We start from the raw sequence: 25192 nt of genomic DNA on the forward strand, positions 1-25192 counted from the left end.
TTCATTAACGTTTGATGAGCTGCAGCAGCAGGTAAAACACTCAATGTAATTCCCTAGTGAGCCACTGGAGATCCGACCTGGAAGTAATCAAGACAATGTCAACCTAAAGATGAACCATTGCCCGTATGGCTCAGTTTACCGTTTTTAAAGCCAAACTAAAAAACTGTTCGATCTTAAATAACGTTCTTTCACTTTGCTGAGTGCACACAGGTTTATCAGTTGACATTCTAAACATAGGACAACTGCTTATAGCAGCCATGTTGCATGATAGGGTAGAATATCTAATGAATCACACAAACAGGTGCATGAGAAGACAAGCATGTACAAGTAATGGCAGGTGCATCTCACCATGGTGGAAGGAAAAGACAACTAAAGTCACCTCTCAATTTCACTTACGTGTCTGTAATATCAGGGTTCTTTTTAACAATTGTCATTTTTTCCTGATTTTACTTAAGCTCCAGCTAAGTTGGAGATGAATTAATTAACTGAGAAAACATTTTAAAAGAATTAGGCTACTGACTCCTTGTGTGATATTTTACAAAATTGTTGGCTTTCCATCAAAACAATCAAACATGCAAGCAGCACTCACACTTCTCCAGGCAGTGAAGTCGCTCTTCTGCCAAAACTCCAAGAGGGAGTATGGATTTTATTTTGAAACATGACAACGTTAAATGTATACGTCGTTCCAGCGGCAAATTAATACAACAGACAAAATGTGCTGGGAGCATTGGCGACACAATATCTAGTATCACAAGCAAGGTTTCGCCCTTTGAATTAAAATGATGTACTGATCCATTCTGCATTCGCTGGGGAATATGAGTGCCTGGGAATTCGACAAGCCTGACAGTGTGCTTCATTTTTATAAAAAAGAGATTAATAAAGTAGGCCTATACCACGTACACATATACGGGAATCCATATATCCCCAAAATTTAATCATACGGCTTGCATCCTCACAACTTCAGAGTTTTGAATGCAGAATTACCTTTGTGCTGTACTCTTCACCAACTCCTTCTGTGCGCGCAATACTCAAAGAACCGCCTATAACAATAACATCACGCAGACAGCACGCTCGCTGTCGCTGTCAGTAGCGATTAAGTGTGATCAACCGCTGATGTTTAAGGCGCTCTTGAAGCGTAATCTAAAAACTGCACGTGCTAAGTCAACCCACTGCCTAGTTGACTGAATGCACTTATCACAAGACAAATAAAGATTCGAAAATGTAGTGTGGAAAGACCTGGGCCTTCCTTTAGAACGGACACTAAAAACGGAACTAAGCGACCAACTTCTGCGAACCAGTGCAGAAGCTAATTATGACTTCTTTTTTTTAAACAAGGTTAGTTTGTGTACGTTTTCAATATGGGCGTTTCACAATAGTGCGCCTCCAGGAGTTTGCAACGCGTTGACCAATCACAGTGCGCGAAATCTTTCGACCCAATGCGCGTTTGGAAAGGATCGACAGATTTCGAGCACTGTGATTGGTCAACTCTTTGCAAACTCTTGGAGGCGCACTATTGTGAATCGCCCGTATTCGTTATCCTATCGTCTGCAGTCAAGCGTTTTGAAGACCTACTCCTCAAAACATCCATCAAATGACTTCTATACAACACGGAAGACCCCGGCTTGCGAAAAGTGAACTCTGAGTGTCTGGAGTCGGACTGGGAATTGCAGGTGACAAATAAGAACTCGGCTAAATTTGGTCGTCGTTCCCCGTCGTCGGCGGCGCAGATCAGATCAATGAATACAAGCTAATGCACAAACCGGACTCTAGGTGTTACACCCATTGGGTAACTCCCAAGTGACGGTTGACCTAATTTTGTGTGACGTTTAGCTAGACCAGTAAGTATACCTAAAAGCTTTCTTATGATTATCATTCACTTACCACTATGACAGGAAGAACATCGTGGGTGCAATGCACTAATTTATTTATGTCTCAAGAACAGGACACTTCAAAAAGATCTTATAGATCTTATTGCATTTTAAAAGAAGTTTTTAAGTAACCATTTTTAGAATAGAAATAAACCACTTCGATTCGACCCTAAAACTCAATCCACTGGACAAATCAACCGCTCCATCTCTCATCAGTTGAACTACCAGGTTGCATTACTACGTTGTTCAATTTTTGTATATTAAATTAGTGAGCTTCCCCAAGGACTCATAAAATCATAGAGCGGAATTTTCTCTTAACATTCCGAGACCTTTGTATCCTCAGAGAGCTGCTCTGGTGACTCCTGTATACTCTAGGTGAACATGTTCTCATTGGGTTTGGATACTCGTAAACCAAGAAAACAAGGTTTCAATTACTGTATCGAAGATCTTCAGTTTGTAATGCACTACAATCAAACAGTTCTTCGGTCAAGGCAAAACGCAACACAAGTCTCCAATCCAGCATCGTCGACTAAAGACATGTTAATCCTTGGAAACACGAACAAGACCTCGAGGAAGACACGACAACTTTGCTGTGTCATTACGGGATGGTTCACTTGTTACTTTGTTACATATTAACTGCGAAAATGACTGTTTTGATCAAAAATAAAGAACGACAGAAACCAACTTCGTACTAATCATTGTTTGACATTTTCCCGAAGCCGAATATACCCTCCGCCTACATCAAAAATATAAAGAAAGCACTCAAAATATGAGGAACGTAGATTTAGACGGCCCTAGACTTCGCTCTACACGGACACCTACTCATTTCTAATTTAAAACAACAGGAATGCAAAGCAGACAGTGTGTGAAATGATTACTCTTTCCTTGCCTGTTGGCTGAAAAAAAAAATCTTGAACATGTTCTTTAACAAGCCTCTCGGTGTAATGCAGCTTGTAAAAGGCATCTAACAAAATGTCAGGATCAGCGAAAATTTGAAATTCATGTGAACATTAAAGAACTACCAGAGAGAAAGGTCATTCATATAAGCTAGACGTCTCCAACCCAAATGTTATTGCCCAAATGTCAGGATTTTTTCGAGAAATAATAAACATTTTCCGAGAGATGTATGAGCCAGTATAATTTCCTTGATTTATTCTGATGTTTTGTCATTGACCTGAGACGTTGAATTACTTCATTACAGTGTTGTCAGTGACCTCTTCCAAAAAAAAAACAGTTAAGTTTGACCAATGCAAGACATTTCCACCACATTTTTTCATTATCCATCACAAGCAAATAGATGTTTCGCATAGAAATTTTCAGTAAATATTTACCAGTTGTTTATTACGGTACAGACTGGCAGTCGATTATGCTGATTAACACTATAGGAAAATAATCCAAAGACGGGGAGTACTTTAGAGAGAATGTCAGCATGCAGGGAATGCACTGCCAAGATAATGCTCTGTGTCATGAAATATTCATGCATTTTCCCACGCGCTGCTCTACAGTTCCTTTAAAGAGAAATCTACATTTCCAGAAGACTGCTGGAATGGATTAGAAGAATTTTTGAGTAGGCCTATTTGAGTAGTTATAACACAAAACAAACTGTGACAGAGTAGAACACCTGTAACCGTCTTTTCCGATTAGAGCATTATCTCATTTCATATTTGCAAGTTAATTTCAGTTTTATGAAATGTAGATTGACTCACCGTTTTCCCTGCGAGAAAGCCAACAACCACTATCGTAAGAGGCAACGCCGAGCGTCTGACCAGATTCATACTGGAGGACTCTTCACTTCAACCCGACCGTGAACAAGCCACTTGTCACGTAACGTGATAGCAGTCAAGACTTCCACGCCGTCAAGGTCCACAGCTGAAAGCTGAAATCTTCAGTTGGCCTACTATAGTTTAGCGAACGGTAGATTGGACAAAAACTGCAGGCTGATGAGCGGACTAAGTCGTCGCTCATTCACGATGAGAGTATTGTCGAAGACTGCAATCTGTAATTGGTCGCTCCACAGTATGTATGCGACGGCTCGAATACAGTACAACGTCAAAGATTCTGGAGTTGTTACTGCTCCCTCTCAAAAACAAAAGCTTTGATGCCTGCTGTCAAGAAGACCAATTGAATTTCAACAGATGTCTCTTCTGATGTCACAAATGAAATACTCTCTAGAGAACGTACCAAGATTGGAGCCTACAACATGGACATACTTGAAGTTCCAATACAGTCACTCACATCGTACTTGTTGCGTACAGGTGCACACCAGATTTACCTCCACTTGCAGAAAAATAATAACTTTCAGCGTGTTTCGTCAAACATATGCACAGATATGTCGATCAACCATTTCATTCGTGTTCAGATCATAGGGTAAGAATCAATCCGGCAATGCAGCTTACCCAAAGCCTGCATGATGCAAACTTCTCCCCTTTCAAATGCGAACAGGTGTATTTTTGTCCAGGAAGCGGTGAAATCTAAAGAGCGACTCCCTCTGCATTTGGTTTAAAGGCCACTGGGCTACGCTCGACGCACCACAAGATCAGGAGTGGAAGCGCTGGACTTTGTCGACGTTGTCACAGGTGCAACCACACACCAATGATTGGTGCATGGAGTGACCCACGGGCAAATGCACTGGAGATGTCGAAGTTCCCTCCACAACAGCCCATGGGCACAATCCGCTCTATCGTCTTTGCGCAAGCTGATTAGACTCTCCTCCAGGCGTTATTTGGTCAACGACAGGCAGTCCCCCGTGTTGAAGCACCGCGGTCGTCGGCAGCACGGGGGGGGGGGGGGTCAGGGATGGTTGTGATACCAATGCGTGGTGTCTCAGCTCAGGCCATGCATAGAATGTTTTCATAACATTTCGATCTATAAAAGTAAGAGAGAAACACAAACCTCTGATAATCGAAAAATATTTCAGCATGGCGATATATAGTATTGCTAAGAATCAGATCTGTTTTGTACACTAGGCACCTAGCTGCGCCGCAACGCTGTGGCTTGATATACCTCCAGGAGTTTCAATTGTAGCTAGAATTCCTGTTACATTCACTAGTTCGGCTATTACACAGCTGCAGCTATGAATGGGCCGTGCACTTACGTAGAATAAAGGTGACGAGAGGTTAAGAAAGAAAAATACTTTTCACGAACTGTGGGAAACATCAACAACAGAATTGGATGATGCTGCGTAATCTGAAGGGCAGCCACGTGCGGGGAGTTGCTATTGGTCGAGGGTTAACTCACGGCATGACTGGCGGCCAGTCTTGCGCGGTGAAAGATCGTGGTTTCGTGGGGCTGAATTGCATCTAACGAGAGCTTCCACTGGCTGTTTTGTCGCCTTTACGGAAATATATGCGCCTGAGCGCGTGTGCGGATGCTGAAAGACAAACCGTACAGTTGCAGTTCTGATTGCATAGTTGAAGAGTGATCACGTTACCTGTTTGATTAAAGAATCTTGGCGCAGGCTTGTAATTATGTCACTACACATTCATTCGTTCAGTGCATACTCTTTTTCCTCAAGCTCATTTTAAAGGTTACCTTGTTAATTTTTCTTGAGACAGAATGCAAGACTACACCGAATCAGATTTTGAAATCTGTCAGATTTGTGAGTCTGCCTGTTACAATCCAGTATAGCTAAATTGGAGCCAATTGAAATTACTCTCATTTATTTGGTTTCATTTCACAAAACATCTCTCCTGCCTTTATCTGTCGCCCACTGTGCTAACAATAATGTACTCCCAGTCAATCTTCTATCATTGGATGGTCTCCGAGCAAACCCCCCCCGCAAAAAATGCAACGCCAATGAAACAATGTTAATCGATTGACAGCACAGTCCGCAAGTCTTGTGCTGACCTTGTTTCCATGTCAAACTAGTTTTTTTTAAGTCATGCTTTTTCTTTCTGGGTCTCCCCCTTATTTCTTTTTTTTTCTAACAGGTTGCTGTTCACAATGTATTATTCAAAAAAAAAATTCCATAGTATTTTCTTTTCTAGGTATCAAACCAATTGACTATTGACCGCAACGGCATCGTTACAAATATACCGTCTGATGCACGGCCATCTTGAGGAGATCCCAGTGTATTCTATTTTCTCGTCTAATCCCGTTATTTCTCACAGCTAAAAATATAGCCAAAGGCAGAGAAGCAGGAAGAGGCACCACGTACACTGTCACTGAAATTGGGAAGGATGTTGCTCAAATATTCTAACCCAGTTTACTCTATTCTGCCAGATGGCTGACACGATTCTTTTATATTGATGTTAGAAAAAAGTAAGGACATATTGTTGTAATACCTTGAATGGAAAACATTTTCATTAGTGCAAAGGCAACAAATATAGATTGCCTGGGTAGAGAAGAGCTTAGAGTGTGTTTCAGCGGAAAAATTAATTAAAACTTGAAGTCGCTAGGAAAAATCAATGATTCATTAATCCATTCGCACACTTTTTTAATTTTTGGCTCACTGAATGTTTAAGTAATTTTGATGAAGCGGAAAAGCACATCCTACGTATATCGTTCTTTGACGCCGTTTGACGTGGACTGTAACATGAGACTAGGTAAACAGACGTGTGTCCAATACTTCATATAAATACACAGCCGAAATACCCCGTTATATGAATATCCCGTGTTAAATCGCACCTGGTTGACCCTTTTGGAAACACATGGCCTAGATATGACAAAGTACAGATAAAATGCACAGTCTCCAACGACTATGTCGGATTTTTTCTCTCAAACTGCGGGTAAGATACTCTTAACCAACTTAATCCCAAAAAATCGACGTACCAGGCAATATAGAATCAATCTTACTTCTCATAATTCGAAATACCATAGTATTCCAGATTCTCATTGCACCATATGATCTGCACAGTAGAAGTTTTTAACGATGGAAATGGTACCTGTGTGCGTTATGCACGCACAATTTTGAATCAGGTTTTGAGCAATACGCGACGATTACTGGCTACTGTAGTAACAAAAATATCAACAGGTTTAATGTTGTTAGATAAATACTCATTAACCCCAGTTTAGACAGGGGTATCTGAAATGAAATCAATCTGTCAAATTAATTGCATTCACGGGGTTAAGCGATGTTTCAGTGAATGCCATTACAAATTCAGAAATGCTAACGCAACTCGTTAACGCGTGAACGAAATTATTGATTAACGATTCGCCCGAATATAACACCTTTTAAAACGCCAGTGAGTTGATGATACGGGATGATAAATATATTCATGCTCCTTTTACGGTCACAAATGCAATAACCTGAAACTTTGTTCGTTTGGAACAAGCTATTAGATATTTACATAGAATCTTAATCATTCTCAATCAGTTCATGACGCTTGTCCTGTACGAAATTACGTATTTCGTCAAGAGATATTGGTGTGAAAAACTTAAAGCAAGAGGCGTCGCTGTTGCCACCTCGACAAGAGTACATCCTCATCAATTAGACCGAGCCGGCCCGGCTGCGGCAGCTCCATGGTGCGATAGTATACCACAGGGACGCGGGCAAAGACGTATGGGGCACCGCGTGAAAATTGATGAGGCGGAATTGTCTCCGAGTCTGGCAGGAAATGAACAACACCCGTCTCGCAAACTTCATCTACATCAACACTTGCGGAATTAATTAGTGGCCTATATCGATGTGTATTGACTTTGTACGTGGCCCCTTTGCATTGCCAGATCAGCTGCCAAACTGCACGTGAAATGTTGCAACACATTCGCGCTACTTACCGCTACAAATTTCAAAAAAGAAGAAAAGTGTGTTTCATTGATTAGATTAGATTTCGATCAAATAAATATATATGTATATATTTCTGTAAAATAAAGCAGCCATGCTGTTTAAAATGCTCGCTTTATATGTGAATAAAAACTAAAGAAATACGGTAGATTCAAGAAATCTGATTTAAGGACAACGATAGGAAGGAAATGATTAGGAACTTGGCCGAGTCAATTTCTTTCAATAATGCTAGGGTGGCACAGACACGGACGCTGACATCCGCGATCTCTTGAGACTTGACTTCGGCTTATAAATTGACTTTCTAAGCACATTCTGATAAAAAAAATCAGGATATACGGGGACGAATAACGATCACAGAAAAAGTCTGAACCCAATTATTGTTGGAGGGCATTTACCCCAACTGCCGCAATTCCACTGCCGTGACAAATTCTCCAAAGGTCTTGAAACAAACTTACAAATTGTTTGCAGAGGTGCTTGGTTTCTTGGACCCCCTTTCCGAGTTTCTATCAATTTTTGATCCTCCTGGAACTGTGTTTACACTTTGGCGAACTAATATTGACCAGGCTGACACTCTCTTCGGTTCCAGGTTATATTTCACTGGTATCTGGGCCGATTTTGACAACAAATCCTAATCACACCGGCTTAATCTTTCATCAGGGCTAAAGGGGGGGTGAAGGTGTAGTTACACTTTCGGGTCATTCTAGTAAAGTAAGCCAACATTTTTATCACAACTCGAAGGCCCAAGCGCCATTCCCGTTTATAAGTTCGTGTTGTGATTTGTTCAAGAACACCGAAGTTGCTTTAACTTTCCTTAGCACTCTAACAAGCTATAGCCAAAGATAATTCTCTCTTCTAAGTTGAAGCAGAATTAATCTTGTTACCCGAACAAAGGGGTAAATACATAATGTATGAATGAATAGCTTGATAGGAAAGATATGACAGGATAATAATTCTGTCCAAAAAAAAAAAAAACAGAGAAAGATGTTGCTGGGTTGAAAAGATGAAACACAAGGCCATCTTTTAACTAGGCAAGAACTATTTATACTATTTTACAACTGGATGCTTATTTGTATCGTCTGCAGACAGGAGAAGAGACACAATTTAAGGAAGAACTGGGGTCAAGGAATGAAGACTCACTAAAATCGGAGATGGAGGATGGTGTAACGAGTGTCCGTAATCTAACAAGCCATGAGGCATGACGGGAACGGGTAAACGGTAAGGTGCTCTGTCCCCAAACTTTACCCAAAAAATAACCACACAAAATTAATACGGACCATTCACAATAGTGCGCCACCAAATGTTTGCAACACGTTAGCCAATCATAACGCGTAAAATTTGTCTACCCTTTCTAAACGCGCATTGGGTCTACAAATTTTATGCCTGTGATAGGCCAACGCATTGCAAACTCTTGGTGGCACACTATTGAGAAACGGCCATATTATTCCTTGTTGATGGATTGCAATGTGGGCAATGACGCCATCTTGAATTACATCTTGAAATGTGCCACTTGTACAAGTGCGGAAAATATCCATACACAAGCAAATTGTGGAGGGATATACTGGAAAGTCGGGGTGAAAGAAAGTTTGCCTTAAAATTTTCCGAATAAAATTTTTTAAAAACTCTACAGTAGTTTCTCACCTTCCACTGAATACAGATTTTGGCACGTGTATCTCCAATTCATGCTCAATAAAAAAATCCCATCAAACACCATCGGAGCATCTAAACAGGCAAACTCAAGGGAGACATATGTGGTCTAAGTGAAATACACAAGTCAGGTCACCAGGCATGCATACTTAAAATTATGTCAACATATGAAACTAGGATAGGTTACAAAAGGCATTGCGCGTGTCAAAAGAAAGCATTTTGATGCAAAGGGACCCGTACGGAAGCATTCTCCTGTCAAGGAAGAAGGGACGAAGTAAAAAAAACCTTGATAATGAAAATGGAGAAGTGTACACGTCAGCCAAAGAGACAAATGACGGAGGCTGGCATTCAGTCAGACGCACAGCGGATATTTCATCTATTGATTGTGATTCCAACAGACATTCAACAATATTACTTCTCGGCAAGGAAGCTAGAATGACAGTTATATCTCAGAACAAGGATTGAGAAGGAGGGGATGAGTGTGTTTAAGCGCACGCACGTACGGGGGCTATTTTGAGGACTTTTTTCTCATAATGAATGGCATTGACACTGCTAAGAGATGATAGAATCGGATTATTTCGGGCAAAGCGGATGTGACTAGAAAAAAAAACCTCGGTTTCCTAGGGATGCCCCTAGCTATAAGCTTGGGATTGACATCGATGAAGCATAGAAAAGTCACAGATGAACGAATAAAGTGTGTAATCAACACAATAAGAAACGTCATTACAGATGTTAAAACTACATTATTACATGAAGGAACCAATTAAGACCAGAAACGAGTCCTCCAAGTCTTGTAGGATATCATGAACGTATATCTCATTCAGATCTTTTAGGACGGTCTAGATCACTACAGAACCCCAGGAAATGGAAAAGCAACTGCGATTGAATTTCTCATTACACCGAAAATTACCACTAAAAATAGATCTTCTGCTGGAGAATTACTACATGACGCATGCATGGCACGACTATTGGATTAGCAATCACTGCGTAATACGGCCAAGGCTACATCAGTTACTGTGCAAAGCTTACACCGAGCCCAATACAATTGTGGTTTTCCGCTATGATACTACTCTTCATATAAAAAAAATATATTACATAAAATTGATCCCGACATTTCTGGGAATATTTTTGTAATTGGCTTTTTTTAATGAATAAATGGAATGAATTTTGAACTACATAATTTGAACGGAGCTATATTCTGTAATAACATTTCGTTTCTCTAACAAAGAGCAGTTTTGCTGTTCATCCATCGTTTATCCTGTGAAAATAAAGGCACCGCTCACAGACCAATCGGTCACAAGACCACCATTACTCTTACCCTGTGATCGTATGGTGAAATTATTATCCTGGTATAGATGGTTAATATTTCTAATTTGCTTCGTTTAAGAAAGTCTGTTTCTGTTACTGAAGAACCATTCATTCTGGAGCGAACTGGATAACATTTATGCGTGGGATTCTGGGTGCACTGTGAAGACGAGGGACACATTCAATACTAACTAAACCACACTGACGGAAATGAAACATTCCAGATAAGATTAAACCATACAAACTTGTGGCGACTAATCAATTTACTACAATTGCACCTGCTGAATTAACTTTGCACCACGACAGAGGTATCTACTGAGCAAGTATTTGTGTTAGAAAAGCCTACATAGAAATAAGTCAACGATGAAGTAGCAAGTGAGGACAGAATATAGTTTCAATTTTCTTTGAGATTTTGCAAATAACGTCTCGGAAGGAAGAGATAACGCAAGAATTGAACATTAAGCTTCTTTCATATGAAATCTGCGCGTTTCATCCAGATTTACTGAAACAGTTTACGCATAAGTCCAACTGATTAAAGTAGACAGCTAGTACGCTTACCTCCCAAATCCCAACAAGTGGAGTTGTATTTGTTTGAAGTAATTGCATGCTTACATAGACAAAGCCAAACAGTATTTGTGGAAAATTGCCATCGTCACAAATTGAACCCCGATCAACGGATTGCTGACACTTTTCCACGCCTTTGTGGACTTTCTGTAATGCAATGTTGTTCCGTGTGTAGACATTATCAGAAGTGTACTTGCTACAAGTATAACTTGTGAAGTAGAAAGTGCTGAGGTTCCGCAACTAGGTTGAAGTGCAACCTCAATTGAATTCGCTCATTTGATACAATCTCTCAGAATCGTGCCCACGCATAACAGCATGAGTACGCCCCGAAGAAAAGGCGTGTATAAATTTTGAATGACACAGTTGCTCCATTTACGTCAGAATTCCGGTAGTCTTTGCCTCCATGTATGTTGCTTGCAGGTACTCTGATAAAGGTCTGCTGACTAACCATCACACTATCTTCGAAATTCTTTTACTAAAAGATTCCTGCGCATTGGTTATTAGGTGAGACCTTTAAATGTCACGATGCTTTGACGGATCAAGTAACTCCGGCACATGGTTCTACCATTCTTTAGAACGACTCCAATATGTACAACTAGAAAAATAGAAAAAACCTACAGCAGTATTTATGCACAAAAATTAGTTCAATCTATTTTCACATTTGCAAATATTTTCCCCTAAAATAACATAGCAATCGGCCAAAGTGGGAGGAAAAGTATTGTCTACGGTGCATAATCACAATTGACGGATAAACAATAATAAACTGCTTTGTAAAGTAAAATAGCGAAAAACTAAATAACGATCACCTGAAAATATCGTTACTGAAGCCAAACATAATTATGGTTATCCCCAAAAGATGTGCATATCCGTGACGAAAATAACGAGGATATATCAAAGCCAATAAGTACCTTCTTGTAGAAACTCTCGTAATATAAAATATGACGTTGCTGCACGAGACTTTCCTCCATACGGTGTATCCGTGGTTTATTCGCTAAGAAAATAGCAGGCCGTGATTTGATAGTAGCTTTAATCAGATTCACGGAGATTACAGGATTGAAGGAGTTCAGTCTCCTATCCCCCGATCCCGTAGGACCTGGGTCCAGGTGGACCGAGGCGGGTTATTCCGCCCAGCTTGTCGTTTCAGTTCGCCGACTAGGAGGCATCAGCGGTAGGTTAATTGGTTGGTGGTTTTGCACAGCGCAGCAGGTGCTATGCCGTTGATATAATTAAAACAATGCAAGCCAAGGGACGGGTTTTTCAACCATGCGTATTCATTTCCGTCCGGTTACCATCCCAAACAATATCTCTATCCCATAGACGAATACGTTTGAAGGAAAGCAGAGTTGTTGTGATAATGCGTTATTTGAAAAGGCATTTTGTTTGTTTTAATTCTCAATTACCAATCCACTTCATATAAATTATTTATCGGATGTAAACTTAAACGACTCCTGCACACAAACAAATCAAACACAAAAAGCGCCTGGATTATAGAAAACTGAACGTTAAGACAGGGAAATATTTATGGATAACAAAGACGACAAATACCCGCAGAGGGACTTGTCGTAGGGCAACACATTAAAACTATATGGGTCAAATTGACCCAGTATTGAAATCCAAATTTGGTAAATCCATTGATGTGTGAAAAAATAACATGTTTTTCGGGTCAAATGGTATCTTTATAAGTCATTTTTGTCCCTGAAAAGGATCGAACCAATTTTGAACCCAGATTCCCGGTTAATTTGGCATCGGGTTTTGAAGTCTTCTTTTCTAGGCCAGAGGAATTTAAATGACGGAGGCAGACGAGAAACGGGCATTTCATTCGTGTTTATATATATGGACGGAAATGGGGAGTATCCTGTCTGTATTTTTGTAATTACTATAAAGCTTCACAACATGATTAACGATTGCATTACTGCAGGTATTTTGTTAGATCAATTCACCATCATCAACGGTTCTCTTTATATTGTCTTTCCAAGGAATAAAAGCACGCTTCCCAAGACGGCTACACTACATGAGACAAGGTGACTTACAAACTCCTAGCAGAAGATTGTCCCTCTTGCTTGTTCTTCTGCAAAAGCTGATGCACTCTGTCTTCCCTGCCTCAAATACCAATCTTAAGCCCTAATCCCCCAACCTCATTCCAGCCCTTCCTAGCGTCGTGACAAAACAGACAGTGTACTGACTGCCACAGAACGGAAAGAAAAACATCACATAGAGGCTGACGCAGGGCCAGTTAGCTTAGATGTCGTCAGGCAAATCCAACAGCCCAGTTACTGCCCCACCAAGAATTAGTGTTGGTCCTTCTCGCAAATTTTCCATGGAAAAAGTCCTGTGATACAACAAACGAAGGGTTGAGAGACAACGATGACTGACACGAACAAAGGGATTGTCTTGTTGATATATAGATAGGAAGGGTATAGATATTCCGTAACCTTTTATCCTGTGACCTTAAATCCCTTGGATGCCACTTGTTCTGTCCTAAAACCTAATAAGATTAAACTTAAACGAGCACATAAACAAACAATCGTAAATCTAATTTGGAATTTCGAAATTTACACATATTACGGTACTTATCCCAATCAATTTAAGGCAGAACACAAACAGCTGAAAGCCTTACATGAAATATACAAAAGGAAAATATAATTATTGAAGCAAAAATCAATATAATTTCTTGATTCTTGAGGCATACATTTTCAAAGCTTGAAATCAGCATCGCACCGACCAAACATACTTCTTTATACCCGTAGCTGTTTCAGGGTTTATTTACTGTCTTTGTCTCCTTACAAGGGTCTGAATCTACCCAGGAATATAACCCCGTTTGCCCTGGGAACGTCCAGAAGGGCACACGTTTTGTATGATAAGTCAAACATTTTTCAGAGGGATTCATCCTCCAGATTAAATCATAAACCATACTCTGCCTGAAAACAACGCCTGTCAGCGCGTGTTCAATTATTTCGAGTTGCCCCAGGGCAAATTTCACTCTACTTGATTCGCAGCGCCTCCATGTTTCGACCTTTTACAGTTTACTTTTCTAAATCTGCCGTGACATTTATGAAGTATTCAGGGTGCTTGACACTGAATCACTGTTTGAAGTAGTATTTCTCTTGGGTTTGTTGTTGATGTTATCTGTGTCAAAGCACGTTTGTGAGATTTGGCATAGTGTGTTTCACTGTATTAGGCCACAAGACTTGGCTACCGCAGGATTTTGTTGCGCCTTATTCCCCCGGCACAATATATAAAATATATAAAATACCACATGAACTAGATTTAAAAGTGGGTTTGATTTTATTGATTCATGTTATCGTTCTCCAAAAATACCTATCAATCTAAGCAGTTTCAGAGTAATATACCTTAATACTCCGTGTCATACCTGCAAACCGGATTTTCTGGTATTGGGTAAACATCTCGAATATGTCCTGTTGACAAATTATCCGTAATTGCTCATTCACAACTTGAGCGCCAACCAAGCAAAAAGTGAATTTGCGTGAGTAACGAGCCGTAAAACCCTACCTGCTTCGGCCTAAAACCACAATCTAATAATAACTGCATTAAGAAGTAGCCAAACTCTGAAGAGAACGGTGCTTGAGCTTTACGGCTGAAGAGGCCGATTGTTTTTTTATATTAAATTCTTCCGAGGCAGTGCAATTTCAAGGGCTTCTTCAAAGACTTGCCGCTCAGGTGAACTCAAGAGGCTCAGCCAAGCGACAAATTGGAAGATCGAGCGGACACTAATTCGATTCTTTTACCTGCAGGTTACAATTTTATTGGCTTCAGCGTTTAGTCCAAACGCCTGTTGAACGTATTTGCATTTTGTAATCGCCTCTGTTTTTGTTTTGCGCATCACACACGATTTCCAAACTGCAGTTCTGATAGTATGATTTTATATAAAATCAAGATCTATCCAAATTTCAGAGTCATTATTTGCAAAGAACTTCAGATATCAAAATTTCGTAGAGAGTCATGACAGTGATTACAAGAAAGTCATTCCTTTGGAACCTGTTACCCCAACCCTATAGGAATAACTATTACTTCGGTTCCTTAAAACTGTTAATAACATTGCATGTGGCTATTTCTCTGCATTTCGTTTGTATCAGCAGGTAATCATACCGATATTTCCTTACTTGTTGAAGGTTTACACTGATTTTGATAATTAAACGCCATGCAGAAAAGAAGATACTGTTCCCACCCGCGGTCAATGATTATGCTAATTTATATTAACAAAGAGCTTTCATTTTAATTAAGTGTTGTTTGTTATTCAAATTTTTTAATGTTAATTTCACATTTCTTTTAAAGTGTATGTCTTTTAACTACATCTTTAAAAAGTCTCACAATTCATGTTTGTATAAAGTAATTACAGTTTTTCGACTTCTCCAACAAGAAAAAAATGATAATTGCAATGCATAGTTTAATTTGCGGAGGATGAAAAGAATCAGGTGATGTGAGTCCTTTTTGGTGACAATAACTCGAGTAAGAAGATCTTATGGCTTGCCAGTTTGGCTTTTGTGACATTCCTTTTGAACTGGCTTTCCTACAGTACCGGCCAGGGGCTTTTGTTCACAGTTCTATTTTGGGAAAGGTGTGTAATGGGGTTTTTTATCCTTTGGCAGGGGATAAAACAAAATAGGGTATATGGTGAGAATATTTGATGTTGACACCGTGAACACACGCCTAGAGTAAGGCATCGTTGGTTAGTTATTTAGCTGTCTCGTATGTGAACAAATTGATCGAAGTGTAGCTGTAATGCTTTTTTTTTCTTTGACACAATTTTTCTTTATTCTTCAATGTATGAAAACTCTTTCACATTCCTATTTGGTTAAGTACATTGAAGGGTACATTTTTAAACAATTAAATCATTTCTTTGACAACCGAGGGCACTGTTGCTGTGAAGTCATCTAAAGAAGATATGGTTCGGTGCAAAGGTGTTTCTGTTCATATTGTGGTCCCAGAATTAACTAAATGAAAAAATTCTAATAGAGGATCGATGCTTTCTTATTGCTGTGCACATACAATAACAATGCATCCACAAAGAAAGGAAAACTAAGTCCAGGAAAATCAATAAATACGCAGGACTTTTTGTATAAAAAAACCAGTCTATCACTGAGGCTTTCTTCCTGAGATGCCATCACAGTTTTGCTCATGAATACATAAATCCTCATTAGCATACAAACCAAAAAGGCGGTAAAATACCTTTTGAAATTGTGAAACAAATATTGCAAATGAGATTATCTGAGACACAAGGGTGCATTTTAAAGGTTTGTCTTAAAACACATTGATTGCAGGTACCCTTTAAGAACTGCAAATATCAGAAACTGGAATCAAGTTGACAGTGAATCTACCGCGGTGCAAAAGTTAATGGTAAGGCTACAGGGGCTGTATATATATCCATTCTGTGTCAGATTTAAGGAAAATCATTAACGTATTTTTATCGATTGACCTGGCATAAACAATGGGCCTATGCGGTATTCCGACACCGCATGCTCAAAATGCTGTCCGTCGGAGGTCATTCGAGAATAGCAATACGTGCACGAGAGGTTCGCCTCATAAGCACGGCCATAATGCCAAGCTACACGCGCTGAACATGTTCACGCTTTTGTGCGCTTTGCTCTTAATGGACTTGCATTTTACCACATTAGCTCATCAGAAGAAAACAAAAGTCTATAGGCATTTGGCTTCCTGACTGAACTGTGTCTGAGAGTCGCCGAATACAACGCTTAAAAGGTTGGGCACAAAAAGGAAACCATTTGCAACCAAGCACTTATAATGCCCAATTTAGGGGTGTGAAATCTGTTTCCTTTGGGACGTGAATTCAACACACCACATGAATCCATGTATCAACTTAGTCCAAAGAAGTCACGAAATTATGTGTCTGCGGCTCTGCAATAAAAGCTTGAACAGCGCCATCAACGTTTTCAATCCTTCACTCTCAACTAAATTGTACACAGGCTGATCTTATAGGTCGTTCAGACATCGACTGCTTTTTTTTTTTACTTTAAACGCGCAAAATGCACTCAGGCCTTGAAGTCATGTAATTGGACACTCTCATGCGCTCAAGATATCGCTTTTTCGATTCATTTGAATAATGCCTGCCCGAAGAAAACTGAAGAACCTGATGTGAGCTGAACTTATTCTCATGTAAAAAGCTTCTAAAGATAATGTCATTTTTTTTAGGTTTTTTATTATCTACCGTTAATGGTGACTTACATACAAATATAAATGTAGTCAAATGCTGTCGATATGTTTAATAATATTGTAAAAATAAAAAAGTGTCTTCGTAAAATCAAAAATTCTTTGGCCTTGTAAATCAAACAAAATTTAAAACCTCTCACGCAAACGGACGTTTGTGACAGCCGATTGAAAAAGCCATGGCAACAGATTCGATCATAGTAGGCATCATAATGGAGAGTTATACCTTGGAGAACATAATACGTCAGATTTACGATTTCTACGATCACGTGAGGGATTTTGAGAAAAGACTATTTGCAGACTATTCTGAGAAGAAGGAAGTGGAGAAGCATTTAAAGATTTGAGGTATGAGGCAGATTTGTTGCCTGGTTATAAAAGTATGTAGCAGAGTCCTGGACAATGCTTCCGTGTAGCAATGATTTAGTCTGTTTCGTTATCAACAAAATTACATCGAACCAACGTTCAATAACATGCTCATGCTTCCTTATACAAAAGGTGAATATAATCGACTTAACCATTTTAAATGCTCAATACTTAGACGATTTAATTTCGTCATGAAACAAATGCTTCGTACATTTTCTGCATTATCGTCATGTTGCTCGGGGGGAAGCAAGTTGCATCCATACCGCGTTTAAAAGCTTCAGTAGCAAATGTTGAAATAATTGAATCATGCGACAGATGCACGTATTTATTCACGCTGTTACCCAATTTTCGTCCAATAAATACTTTAAATTTGTGTCGTAATGCGGTAGTTCGCTCGGGGGAAGGGGAAATACTGGCTTTACAGAAAAATGACCGTGGACGAGCGCCCTCTGAAATCGAAGAACGAGTCATGAATAAGTTTTCTCAGCCAATTAAAACATACATTAAAACGGTAATTTCCGAATTTTAGAGGAAATAGAATATATCTGAAGTAATCGTGACTCATCCTGGCTAGGTCTGAATAGGTTTTCTGGAGTCCCGTCAGCAAATTAACCTCTTTTGCTCCGATGATCACGAATTTAGGTTAACATCCTTCGGGCTGTTATCAAACTGCGGTCATGATCTGCCCAATATTTCAAACGCCTGCATTCAAACGATTGCATTTTCTCGACCCCGTGTCTTTCGCAGTGATGGGGAGACGTCTCACTTTTAGACCCCAGGGATCACTCCGAGGCACCAGAAAATTTTTGTCTTATAACTGGAACGCTATTCATTTCAATTTATAAAAAGGTACGAAAAATAGACTGAGAACAAGTTTACTGCGTTGTATATTAAATGTACCAATAGTTATCCAGTCTAATTTCGCAGCAACTGACAATTTCTGAAATATGTGGATTCTTTTCTTCCTATATGAAGCAAGACATGGCACGGAGAGCACTCCCCCCAACACACACACCTTTGTGTTGGTCATTATTTAATAGGAATCTCAGGAATTCTTTACAGACATCTAGGGGGATGTGGGATTGGACATGTAAGGGGGGGGGGGTTACCCCTCCGTCCCATATCTTGCTGGGTATATTTTTTAATTTACAACCTACACTACACGTACACTTGTGCAAGTCACGGCACCCTATTGGTCGAACATTTATTTAACGCGCGCGTACAATCTGTCTATAAACATTGTAATACCCCGTCGTAGCTTCTAGGCCTAATTCTTTTCGCCAAATTGGTGTATAGAGGTTTTTCACATGACGTAACATGACACACAAAGGTATTTCAGGAAGTGTCCATGGAGGCGCATTTATTTTCGAATCTGAATGTGTATTTCCACTGGCGACTTCGTGTATATCTGATTGTTGATCATTGATCTCCATTATATAGACTGGATAGGACATCGCGTCCAAAACGCGTCCCGCGTATGCGTATTTTCAGGAGGGTAAATAACGAGCGTTGCCAATTTCGTTGCGTGTACTTTCGAATGGAGTTTTTCAAAAACCGTATGACGTTTTTGTGCTTCACTCGTCAGATTTCGAAGAAAAACTGAATTCTCCACTTGAAATGGATAAATTTGGAAAGAATAATGGTTGAGGTGTACGCAGCAGTGAATTACCGTAGATCAACGTCAAGTTTGGAAGAAGGAACAGAAGGAAATGTGAGTCGCACTTTTCAGAAAGTTTCGCAAGTTGTACTTCATAATGCTTAACTTTAACCCTATATAGGCCTAGAAAGAAATTTATGACAGTCTATCTAGACTATCAGGCTTTCATATGAAACGTCACTCTCTCGAAGTTGGGACTGTCTGAAATGTTACTTATTGGCAACTGAGTGGTTTCAAAAACTTAATGACTAATTTGTCGTTTATTTTCCCCCAGATTTCACTGGAAAATCTCCAAGTCGTGTGACAAACAATGTGATATGAGTGGTAGAATTCGTCTTTGGGACAGAGATGAACCCCTGGCCCGGACTCTGGGCTTCAAATGCTGAGCAATTTGGATGCAGTCGGGTCCAAAAATGGCACTATTTGGCCGTTTTGCAGAGGGATGGTTTTTCAAAATGGCTACTTTTCTGGGCAGGGATATTTTCTTCATTTTAGGGGTGGTCTGCTTCTGGTGAAAATTTCTCAAAAATTCATTGGTCAACCCCCCAAAAATTGAAAGGAAAATGAAAGGGGACATGTCGATTATCGTATCTGTGCAGCCCGGACACCTGTGAGAGTTGTATTTTCAAAATTATTGTATTGTAAAAGTGTGGGGATTTATCATTGCTGTCTATGGGAATTTATTTGTAGTGGAGCACCCACAAACAATGCACAATGTCCTATCCAGTCTATACGGAGATTAATGGTGTTGACAGACTTCAAAGGTACGCCTGTTTCCGCGCACATCCGTGTTAAGGAAACCTCGTTCCCATGGGTACGATCTTACCACGCCATATTGGTTCCAATCGTGCCTTGCGCGATCTAACCCAGCTTGTATAATTTAAAGAAATATGGAAGGGCTGCGTAGCAGCGTGATCAGAATATCGACAAGAATATAATATCAAATCGGTGCTCTGAAATATGTGATTTCAGTTGGTAAGTGAGTACATTTTTCAGGGCAAGCAGATTCACTGTGATATTACATTCTTGTATCATTTAAATATACCACTATTTGGGATATTCAAATTAGGTTGATCAGTGTGTTTACGCGCGACACAGATTCGCGCGTGCGTGATGTGCAAGAGAATACGCGGGCGCCAGGGAGCAAATTTTGAAATACGCGTGCAATTCACTTTGCGTTTATGTATATTCATCCTGCATAGCCAGTCCGCGTCATTTTTGTATTTTACACGACTAGGGGCTAGTGAAGGAACACGCACACAGCCCATGGAGTCGAGGTTTATGCTAAAGCGCCTTTCCATATGCGCGTCAACACTTGCGCCAAGCGTTGCGTTCGGCCGTCAAAATCGCCCTGGGAGCGATTTTAACGGCTGAACGCAACGCATACCTGTGTTAAGTTAATGGAGTCGATTTTATGTCAGTGAAAGTGACACGCATGAACACGTCGTGTACGCAATGCACGAAAGTTCATATGGAAAGTCGCCTTAAAATGAACGCTAGCCGTCAAAAATCCCTTAACTGAAAATACTCCATACGGTAGAGGTTTTCCTTCCTCCTCTCGCCAAGGTAGTGAAACATTAATTAACCCTAACAGTCCCAAATCCTCCAATTTCAATACGATTTTAAATACACCTTAGGAGGTTAGAGTTTTAATCCAGTATACTCAACACACATCATTACTGGGGTACATTACGCACTGACGTCATGAATAACGTCAGCTTGCATGAAATTCAGGGTCTTTTTGCAAACCTCCTTGAGGCGTAGATTTGCATACACACTCCCCTTACCTCGGTATAACATGCGCATAATCGTCGAGTGTTCCGTTTTTATGGAGTTTGGATTCCACGAAGCATGTCAAATCAAAGACCGTAGAAAGGGAGACAGGTCACGTGATAAGGGGATCAATGAGGTGGTGCAGGCGATACCTTCCATAATTTTTGTTTTAATTCAAGCTACATTTTTACCATCGTTGTGTTGTGAGGACGCACCTTTGCGCTCCTGTTCTACCAACGGGCTTTGTATTTTACTTCACAAGGTGGAATTTCGTATACTGTGCCACAGGGGGAAAATCAATGATGGTGTCAAGTCAGCATCCATTAGCGCATGTGTCTTGAAGGGTCTGTCGTTCTAGGGGCAAGTTTATCGAGCACTCAGCCCCCATTTTTCGCTAAAAGACGTCTCGGAATGTGTTTGCAAACACGGGAAAGGGCTGCAGCGGAAACAGTTGTAACGCGCCGAGCGGTGAACGGGCCAAGTGGTGTTTATTTTGGGAGAAGAAAGTGGTGGTGACAGACCAGTGCACCCCGTGCTCAATGAACATGTTTCGGCTCATTCAAATACTTAAAGCATCTCCTGAGAACCGCCGCGAAGGGTATGGCAATTTGTTATGGGGAAACTCTTTACAGAGGTTGCTCATTTGCAGTTCATACTACAGCATGTGTGAGAGTGTGAAACGAAGAACAGCGAAAGAAATAAACGAAACTCAATTGAGAGTGTATATATGAACAAGTTAGTAAAGTATCTGAGGTGTCAACATCAGTACACGTTTTGCAAAGTAACCCTTTGTCATGCCTTTGAGAAAATGTTAGCTTGATAATTCAAAATCTTTTTGTAAAAAAGCTGTCCCAGATACTCAATGCGACATATTCCAGAAAACATTAAATTGTACAAGGATTCAAACAATTTTTTCATAGCAAACATCAGATAGAGGTTAAGATAATCTTAAAACCGAACATTAAAAGCATTATGATGATAACTGTGAAAGAAATTACGCAAAACACTACTTTACTTCTTAAGCTTATTTTCAGTGCTGAAAAGTTGGGAGTCTTAGCCAAATTATGACTAGTGATTAAGCCACGTAAGCCATCTAACATGTCTAATCACCTAACAACCTGCGAATAGATTTGATTTCATGAAATGGCCCAATTTTAAACACGAAAGTAAGGTCAACCTCAGAGCGACGTTTATTGCAAGTCTGACTGTTCTGATAGCCTTTACTTAAGGGTCATCATGACGAATAATATCTCCTGAGGCTCTCTATGATCTGAAAATGCTTGGCAAGAAAGCAAATACTTACCAATTCTTGCGATGACCTACTTTCTAAGCTTGAACGGTCTTGTGGGACGCCAGGCTGTTGGAAGGAAGCAGAGACAACAAAATCATCATACGTAACTGTCGTTCTGGGAACTTAAAAAGGACAATGGTCTATTTGGACATCAAAAGGAATCCCACAAAACGTGCGTGTATCGTCTTCTTTATGGACAATTTGGACAAGTGTGCCGCTGTTGCGCTGATGCCACTCACCAGATCTTACTGTTCCTTGTTGAAACTGCTTATGTTTCCTAGGCGTATCCAGTGTGGGCGGCCATGCATGGGGGCACCTTTCCCACGACGGATTTTCATTTTTCTTTTTTTACAGAGTACTTAATAGGTGAGTAGGAAAGAAAGTAATCGGTAAATTTATTTATCAAATATCAGCACCAAAACCCTCAGAAAACAACACCAGCAAATCAAAGCCAGGATATCAGGACCGTAAGGCTCTTGATTTTTTTTTCTCTCCCAACATCATGTTGAATGAGCCCAAAGCCGCATTCGCTTCTAAATCCCCCCCCCCACACACACCATAGCTGGATACGCTGCTGGATATTTCTGTTATGGGCAGTTAAATCTGCCACCCACTTCTAACAGATATTGCTTAATTATATTCATATAGACAGCACGAGGTTTTACGCCTTCGAACCTTGGTTGTTAAGGCCAATATAGCAGTGTTGCGGGGTATTAGCGGAAATACAATTGAATGAACCCAATGAGAATGACAAAACGAAAGCAGTTGTAACTGCAGTTCCGTAATCAACACTTGTTCAGCATAAGTGAGTACGGTTATATTCAGACAAAATTAAAAGTCAGCTAAACTGCATTAAAATTGACAGTTTGATCAACTTTTGAATTATATTGATTATTAACTATACACTAAAGAACGACGCCATTAGATCCACTCATTGCATTAAGTACGCTAAGGAACAGCAAATTTCAGATACAATCACTACACCAGACACGACAGAATACGGAGATTAATTGGGACAGAGTAATTGTGTTTCTGCAGCCCAGGGCAATTTATGGTAATTTCGTAAAGGCCTATATATATGAAGTCTCGACGACTTCATAATTCTAACAATCAATCTCGTGCCACATGGTGACGAGGTAGTTTGCCTATCCCCTGCTAAACGTACAGCTATACCGGGAGTCTAGCTACAGACGGACAGAAGGGGAGATTTTGCGTTTATCCACCGTCGCTCTTTGGCGCCAAACGAAGGGCCACTCGTGCGCACATTAGTGCCTCTCGAGTGCGACTTGCATGGCGTGCAATTTGTTCAAATGCCCCGGGCGAGGGGCATGAAAACATGCCCCCTAACCACTTGACTAGGGACCAAAGGTGACTCGACATAAGACTGTCTCATATTTTCTACCTTTCCTGCATGAGCTTTTTTATTCCGGCCCGATGTTACCGTTACGGCTGCAAGGAATCGGGTGGAAGCAACGAATGAGATAAAAATAAACAATGGAAAGCAATTACGGAAGTCATTGGAACTGGACCGAAATGAGGTCTCCAAATAGATGGCCAAGCCCTGAAAGCAATTTGTCCAGTTCCCTGGAGAAAATTGGCTCATCTTGAACGTTGCTTAGCTGCCATGCTTTAGCATTCAACCCACAAACGTTACGTACTTCTTCTCGCTCCCATAAAATCTCCAACGTATACCTACTCCCCAAAAGCGCATTTTTTAATCGAAATACCATTGAGTACGGAAAGTGTGCTTTCGGATCTGCTGTTGGAAAGTACACTTAAGGATGTCCTACTTCTTTCCCTGTTGACATTATTTTCACGTCTTAAAACCATCAACATTCAACTTAGCAAAAACGAGTGGCCCGATTTCTGTTCCAACAAGATTGACCAAAGTATGATTTCACATTACCCAAAGTGCACCCCCAACAAGACCAACGCACATGACTGTTGACTTACCATTTGTCGAGAATCTGTAAATTTATTCGATAATTTCACCCACGAAGAAATCTTTGAGCCTAATTTCGCAGCGACAGCCACAGAGATGTTTGTAGGTTGGAAACTACTGTGCATGTGTTCACAGCAAACTCACAGCTAGGGACTAGACTACATTGTGTTCGAAAACAACGCCACCAACGGTCCACACAGTCTACATTTTGTAGGCGAAGTTATGCTATTGTTTCAGAGCAGCTAGCGCTGTTCGCGCCAGAAGCGAACAATGAGCTTCGTGTGTGGATCGTTTTAAAGGGGAGGCAGCTTTTAAAATGGTTTTTGACTAAAATCGGTTTGGTCTTGTTTTTTTCGACTGTACCAGGAAAATGGTAGAAGACACTGAGAATAACACAGTGGCCAAGTTACACTCTTTCAATATGAATGCCAAATGCAGGTCCAGAGCAGTTAGGGTTGATTTTCAGACGCATTCTAGCATGATTTCAAAGCTTCATGCTGTCTGACTGATTTTGAAACTATTACTGGTTCTCTTTTGGGGGAGGAGATGTGTTGATTGGGTTGGATGGTTGAAATGGTATGGCAAAACATCACCAGTTAGATAAATTCAGTTTAAGAAATGCAACGTCGATTTGGTCAACTGCTATAAATTTTCAAAAGCTCGTACAGTAATCTTCACTTGTACATATATTTACCGACAATAATCATCTTTGGTTGATCTTACGCGTCGAATGACCTTTTGCTCTAGTTAAAAGTGCAGACGAAAACACACAGGCCCGAGAAAGATACTGACCGACCATGCAATACCACGGTCAAACGCGAGCATAAAGTATAAGGTAAGGATCACTTCGATGTGTAAGTGAGGTCTACGGCCGCCCTTT

The 25192-nt window shown here is 40.3% G+C and overlaps 2 long non-coding RNA genes across 2 annotated transcripts; one reads left to right on the top strand and one right to left on the bottom strand.

The window, feature by feature from the left end:
- Positions 1 to 3426: 3426 nt before the first annotated feature.
- Positions 3427 to 24556, bottom strand: LOC147796375 (uncharacterized). The gene is made up of 3 exons (XR_015428215.1): positions 24324 to 24556; positions 22383 to 22436; positions 3427 to 4733 (listed from the first exon to the last, which is right to left on the bottom strand). It is a non-coding gene; the product is annotated as an uncharacterized LOC147796375 (long non-coding RNA).
- Positions 19176 to 21823, top strand: LOC147796376 (uncharacterized). Its single transcript, XR_015428216.1, has 2 exons — positions 19176 to 19360; positions 19581 to 21823. It is a non-coding gene; the product is annotated as an uncharacterized LOC147796376 (long non-coding RNA).
- Positions 24557 to 25192: the final 636 nt, after the last annotated feature.

Source organism: Acanthaster planci, linkage group LG17, assembly GCF_054643075.1.
Source record: "Acanthaster planci isolate LZ-2023a linkage group LG17, COTS_SCS, whole genome shotgun sequence".
NCBI lineage: Eukaryota > Metazoa > Echinodermata > Asteroidea > Valvatida > Acanthasteridae > Acanthaster > Acanthaster planci.